The 6,900-nt window shown below is 37.8% G+C and overlaps 1 long non-coding RNA gene across 3 annotated transcripts; it reads right to left on the bottom strand.

Moving 5' to 3' along the window:
* Positions 1–1,001: 1,001 nt before the first annotated feature.
* On the bottom strand, positions 1,002–6,311 carry LOC144454559 (uncharacterized). Of its 3 annotated transcripts, XR_013483063.1 has the most exons (5): positions 5,859–6,311; positions 5,032–5,086; positions 3,423–3,479; positions 3,146–3,202; positions 1,002–1,286 (listed from the first exon to the last, which is right to left on the bottom strand). It is a non-coding gene; the product is annotated as an uncharacterized LOC144454559 (long non-coding RNA). The 3 variants fall into 3 exon arrangements; XR_013483061.1 differs by having other exon boundaries at positions 1,002–3,202; positions 5,859–6,297; XR_013483062.1 differs by lacking the exon at positions 3,146–3,202 and having other exon boundaries at positions 5,859–6,288.
* Positions 6,312–6,900: the final 589 nt, after the last annotated feature.

Raw genomic sequence — 6,900 nt, 5'->3', positions numbered from 1 at the left:
GTGCGCGGGCCAGGCGCTACTCCAGTCTGGGGCCCCGAAGGTGACTTTTTTCAGCTGCGTCATCAGTTCCTGAGTCATATCATTTTGGTCTGTTCTGAATATAGATTATCTGAGATAGGTTTTCTCTGAGGAATCTTGTAGCTGCATCCCTACAATGTGGGTAAGATGGCTCACCCTCTTTCCCAGATTGAATTCATTGTTTTGGGATGTATTCTTCGACTCTCTCATTACTAAACATGTTATAATTACATCATGACTATTGTGTGTAAAGGATGTGGTTAGTGCATCTTCTTTTGAATATTCCTATGCTTTTTGTGTCATTGAACCACTCATGATTTAGCAAGGCTATCAAGGCTCCATTTAGGTCTGTGGGTTTGCTTGTGTTCCCAGTATTACAACTTTTTTTCTGTTATTGTATGAGAAAGATGTGTTTCATGTTCCTTTTCCCCTCTTTATTTTGCACATCTCTATTCCCTGTTTTTTGTTAAGGGCCATGAGGTGTTCCTAATTATTGTTTTAATTTCCTCTTCATTGGTGGTGAATTCACCCCTTTTCATTTTTGATTCTGGTAATTGGCTTTTCTCCTTTTTGTAAAAATTAAACTAACCAAAGGTTTATGTATTTTTTTTCATACAACCAGCTCTTAGTTGTATTAGTTCAATAGTTTTCTTAATTTCAACTTTATTAATCTCTCCTCTGGTTTTCAGTGTTTCTAATTTGGTATTCTGCTATCCACTTCCATTTATGGAGAGTTCATGTCATTCACAGTTATGATTACTATCAGTGTCTTTCTCTCCATCCCATTCCCTGCCCCTTTATGCTTTTCTTTCTCGTTTCTCCCTTTCCCTCTTCACCAGAGTTTTGCTTTTGACCACCGCCTCCCTCGATCTGCCCCCCCTTCTATCAGCTCCCTCCCTTTTCTTTCCTTTTCCTTTACTACTTCTTCCGTCCCTTCCATCCCCCCTCCCTTTTCTTTCCCCTCCTACTGCATATTAGACAAGTTAGATTTCTAAACCTATGTTATTCCCTTCTTGAGTCAAATTTGATGACAGTAAGGTTCAAACAATGCTCATCTCCCTCTCTTCTTTCCCTCCACTGTAACAGGTCTTTGTGCCGCTTCATGTGATGTAATGAGAATAGTTCTAATAGATGGGCTTCTCTCTTATGCCCGTCCTCATTAGGACTCTTTTTGCATTTCTTCTTTCCAGTTCTGCCTCGAGCCGTTGGAGTTTTTTTATCTTCTTAAGGAGAATCTTTTTTTCCTTTCGATTTTGGTTGTCAAAGCTCTGGAAAGAAAATGGAGCTATTTTCAATTTGAGTCAGATGTAGTCTCTCCAATTTCACACATCAAATATAAAAATGAAACTTCCTTAGCATCATATTTGGATGACGTCAGCTTTTCCATCAGGAAAAAATATTCTAGATAGGAACCGATCTGGGAACTATTGAGAAAAAACGATATGCAGCAATAATGATAGTTTATTGGAAAGATTAATTACCAAGAGAAGAGACTGTGTACATGGAGATAGACTTGCTCATTTATGGCATGGGAAGAATCTCATGTTTAGAAAGCAACAGGATTAAAATGATTAAGGAAAGCACTAATTCCTTCTCTTCAAAAGAATTGGTTTCTGCAATTAACCATTAATAAGAAGGAAGTCAGCTGTTTGAAAAGACCTACTTACCTTTTGAGTTAAATAAGTGCTATTAAAATTCAAGGTGGAGAGGAAAGAATTGGGACGTGCTCCTGGCTTTCCTAAGAGTTAAATGATAATAGGTAGAAAGAGTTTACCTGCCATATACAAAGGCAAAGTCATAAGACTTAGTCATGAAGCCCCATGTAACAACCAGCTTGTCCTTTCTGTATGTTCAGTCACATGCTGAATAAATGGCTCAAAAGAAAATTTCCCAAATAAGCAACTCTTTTTGGAGGGGCAGTTTCAGTAGCAAGGAGGAATGACATTTTCTCTGGAATTCCTTAAGTACAGCCTTTCCATTTTGACAAAATCCATCTCAGGAACCAAACTACGGCAGCTTTGGAAATCATAGGAAAAGGAAGCAGGGCCATATTGTCCTTCTAGCCAATATTTTCAGTTTAGTTGATACCCGCCCCAAATGTGCCCAATTTGAAAGAAGAATAACAATATCCTCAGAGTGTCCCTCCAACTGGTCTTTACAGGGATAAGAACTCCTCTCTTGATCATTTCCCACCCACCAATTTCACTGGGCTCCATTTGTCAGCAACAGGGCAGGTAAAGGACTAGCTATGTATAGGTGTGCAAAGGGAAGATAGATGAAGTTTTCTATTTTTACAGTTCTCTAAATAGCTAAATGAAGAATTCTCCAAATTACAAAAAGATGGTGAGGGCTCCTTATATAGTCACTTAAACTTGTAAATATAATTTCTCATTCATCAATTATGTTTTCTAAAGGCAGGAACCCAATGCTAATTGCTTTTGAAAAAATCTAAAAGCAATTTCAATTTTTAATCTGAAAATAGTAACATTTGACTTTAATTGGTGAGATCAACATATGTCGGAGATTGAGGACTGCCTAGGACTTTAGAGGCTATCTAGCCTAAGAAAGAACAGTTCTGAAAGCATTCAGTCAGAATATCTACACTCAAGTTCTGAAAATTGCTGGTTTCAGTCACACTGAAGCTCCGAGTGCTGGTCTTTTTTTTTTTTCCTGCCTTGTTATGGTGTGGTAAAAACAATAGCATCATGAACCAACAATTCTCATCAATGAGGTAAAAATTAGGATTAGGCATTGATAGCTCATTTTAAAGATCACAGAAAAACTCCTTAAATTTTGATGACTTCAAAAGAAATGGAATTATGGGATTTTCCATGATTAATCTGTTGGAAAAGTCCCACTGACTTTGGAGGGGTTTAGGAAGGGAGGAGATTAAGAGGCTCTGGGAAGTTGGGCATTGCTATACTGGGGTTATCTTTTTTATTTTCCATTTACCAGTCTTGTAACAGAAATTGTTAGAAGCCTCTTTTACTTAGATGGTATGAACTAGAAAGACCTTACAGAAGCTTATCTTTAGGACTCTCTTTGTATGTGTAAGCAGGAGCCAGCCATCGAAGTGTACACGACTGGAATAATAATCCATCCCAGTGAAGCAGAGCCAATTACTCACGTCCTCCTCTGTCCAGTCTGAGATGGTTGGGTTCCTGTGATGGTACGTTTCTGGAAACTGCCAAGTCAAGGGAGGAAAACTGTGTACTTAGATGCTCATCATGGTATAAAGTCTTAGAATCTTATAATATAGCTGGATGTGATCCTTATGAGAACATATTAAGGACCTTAATTTTTTTTTTTATGAATTCCTTCATATTTATTCACTCAATTTTTTTTTCAGCCTAGAAGCTTCCAAGAATATACTTCTGTTTTGCCATTTCAATTGTCAAACTTACTCTTTCCATGGTACGGCGTGATATTTCCCCTTGAGTTGATGGAAAATTTCCTTGATCCTGCCAATACAAGAAGGTGAGAATATAATCCTAGAATGTTATACAATCTGGAAATTCTAGAACATCAGGGCCAGAACAGACCATGAAGTTTTTAAACCATATTTCTGATAGACCATAGTTTTGCTTCCAGCCCCACATTTCACAGTACTTTTTCATTTTTCTCCAGGACAAGTCTAGAGACATTTCTATACACACACACAAACACACATGTGTGTATGGGCTGCCAAAGGGGAATTTGGAAATACTTGAAAAACAGAGGCATTCTCATTATACTTCTTACAGTCTTCACTTCCTATTATTTCTTACCAAAAAAACTGCTTCTTTCTGTCTCTTGTACAAGGAACACTAACTTCTGCTATCATGGAAGAATCATGGTAGCATTTCAACGTCCCTCTTGATAAAGCAGGCAATGTTCTGCCCTTCTCTTGGGGAACTGAAATCTAGCTAGCCTACTGCCTGGATGTAATGGCTTTTCAAAGGACAGAGTTGAATCACTGGGCTGTTGCCTCAATCTTAGAACACTGAAAAAGAGTGGTGGCAAAGAATTGGAAATTGAGGGAATGCCCATCAATTGGGGAATGACTGAACAAGTTGTGGTATATGAATGTAATGGAACACTATTGTGCTATGAGAAATGATGAACAGTGGGCTTCAGAAACACCTGGAAAGAATTGTATGGACTGATGCTGAGTGAAGTGAGCAGAACCAGGAGAATGTTGTACGCGGTAACAGCCACGTTGTACAATGACTAACGTTGATAGACTTAGCCCTTATCAGCAATCCAAGGATCTAAGACATCTCCAAAGATCTCATGATGGAAAATGCTCTCCACATCCAAAGAAAGAACTATGAAATTTGAATGCAGATCAAAGCATACTATTTGCTATTTTTTTCTTCTGTTTTGTTTTATTTCTTCTTTCTGATGGTTCCTCCTATTGGTTCTAATTCTTCCTTTTAACATCACTAATGTGAAAATAGGTTAATAGGAATGTATATGTATAGTCTACATCAGATTATGAGTTGTCTTGGGAAGGAAGGGAAGGAAGAGGGAGAAAAATTTAAAACTCAAAAGCTTATGGAAGTGATTGTTGATAAATCAAAATAAATAAAAAAAGAAAAAGAGTAAGAAAAGTTACACAATCCAAAAGCTGCCAAAGGTCTCTCTCTCTCTCTCTCTCTCTCTCGCTCTCTCTCTCTCTCTCTCTCTCTCTCTCTCTCTCTCTCTCTCTCACAGTCTCTTACTTTATTTTTACCAAGAAAGGGTCCTGAGGATCTTTATGAGCCAGGGATGGGAATTCAAATTTGGTTAATTTGTTGTCCCTCTAGTATTCTCCTCTTCACTCTTTAAGTAATTGAATTGTTTCACTGCTGTCTTGCTCTCACTCATTGGTAATTAGGACACATAAGTGAAACCACCAACCCACCAGATAGCCTTGTATGCCTATTTTACTTCCTCCCAATCCAAGTTACAAAAAGACTCAACATATGGTGATTAGAATGGGAAAACAGACATACTCAAGGCTACAAGACAGTCACCAAGATAAAAGCTTACCTTCTGTTGATCTTTTCTCTCTTTTGGTCCCTTTTTGAATTTTTTCCTGAGGGTTCTAAAATCCACGTTGAAGAAAGAGCACCCACTTTAATAAACAATTAAGTATACAGGGTAGAAATATAGTCAGAATATATCATTGAACCAAATAACTTTATGTGCTGTAAGTCCTGTATGTCCCACAAGATAGGGAAGCCTGTACATTAAAAATGTGTGTGTGTGTGTGTCTGTGTGTGTGTGTCTGTGTGTGTGTGTCTGTGTATGTACATGCACGTATTTGTGAGTAATTTGAAGGAGTTCTTACTTTTTGGACATCAGTAGAAGATTCCTTCTCCCCTAGAGTGAATTCTTAGATATTAATCCTGCAGCTGGATAGCACTCTAAAATGTCCCAATCCTTTTTTGACGATTCAGTCCAAACACCACCCCAGGAGTGTGTCTACTTGCCTTTATTCTATGACTTGCCAGTAAGTCATATAGTAAGACCATAGTTTGAGATGTTGAATGTTATTCTAGACCTATTCCCTGATATATGAGATGTAGAAATTGAGTTCAGGAGAGGATCAAATCCTCTTGACATGGGCAAACTGGTAAAAGTGGGAAAGCAAGGATTTGAACCCAGGTCCTCTGCCCATATGCAGAACTCTTTCTACTACTCCGTGACCTAGCTGAGGATAATTGGAGTACAACAGAATCTTTGGACATGGATAAAAGGGCTCTAAGAAAAAGAGAAGAAAAGATGGTAGCTAACAGTTAAAACTAAGCAGGGACAAACCAGTTTCTTCAGTTCTTTTTGTTGTTGTTGTTATCAGTCTACAAAACAGGTCTCACCGAAAACACCTGGGAATCCATGATGCAGACCTTGTCTCTGGTGATGCTTCCAAAGTTTCAATGTTCTCACTCCTATTGTCTAGAAATACGAAGAATTCAGTGAATAAGACTCTGAAAATTACCCCATTTATTAGCAAAGGATAACAGCAACCTATCCTTGAGTTGTCAATAGTAGAAACTCATGTTTATAGTAGTAGCATGTATGGTGTAGTATCAAGAGCACTGAATTAGGAGCCCCAGGAGCCCTGGAGTCTCCACTCCATGTGGCTGTATAATAAATCTTTCTGCATATTATTCCTTTCACTTCCAAAATGACAGCAGGTTTGAGCAAGATGTCCTCCCAAGTTCCTTCTAGTACTAGCCCTCTGATCTCTTTCAAGGAAATATTTGCCACACCAAGATAAAATCAAAATGCATACACGATTTAGATGTAAAGACTGAGACTATAAACAAACTAGAAGAGCAAGGAACAGTTTACCTTTCAGATCTATGGAAAAGGGAAGAATTTATAACCAAACGAGAGGTACAGAACATTATGAAATGCAAAATGGACAATTTTGATAACATTAAATTGAAAAGTTTTTGCACAAATAAAGCCAATGCATCCAAGATTAGGACGGAAGCAGAAAACTGGAAAAGAATTTTTACAACAAATGTCTATGATAAAGGACTCATTTCTAAAATGTATAGAGAACTAAGTCAAGTTGATATGAATATAAGTCATTTCCCAGTTGATAAATGGTCAAAGGATATGAACAGGCAATTCTCAGAGCAAGAAACTAAAGCTATCTATAGCCATATGAAAAAATGTCCTAAGTCACTATTGATGAGACAAATATAAATCAAAACAACTCTGAGGTACCTACCACATCACACCTATCAGATTGGCTGATATGACAAAACAGGAACATGATAATGTTAGAGAAGATGTGGGAAAATTGGAACACTAATGCATTGTTGGTGGAGTTGTGAACTGATCTAACCATTTTGGAGAGCAATTTGGAACTATGCCCAAAGTGCTATAAAATTGTGCATACTCTTT

The sequence above is a fragment of the Phascolarctos cinereus genome, unplaced genomic scaffold (genome assembly GCF_003287225.1).
Source record: "Phascolarctos cinereus isolate Bilbo 61053 unplaced genomic scaffold, phaCin_HiC Scaffold_726;HRSCAF=1367, whole genome shotgun sequence".
Taxonomy (NCBI): domain Eukaryota; kingdom Metazoa; phylum Chordata; class Mammalia; order Diprotodontia; family Phascolarctidae; genus Phascolarctos; species Phascolarctos cinereus.
Note: the sequence above shows the minus strand (reverse complement) of the source record. Positions and strands in the feature narration are given on the sequence as shown.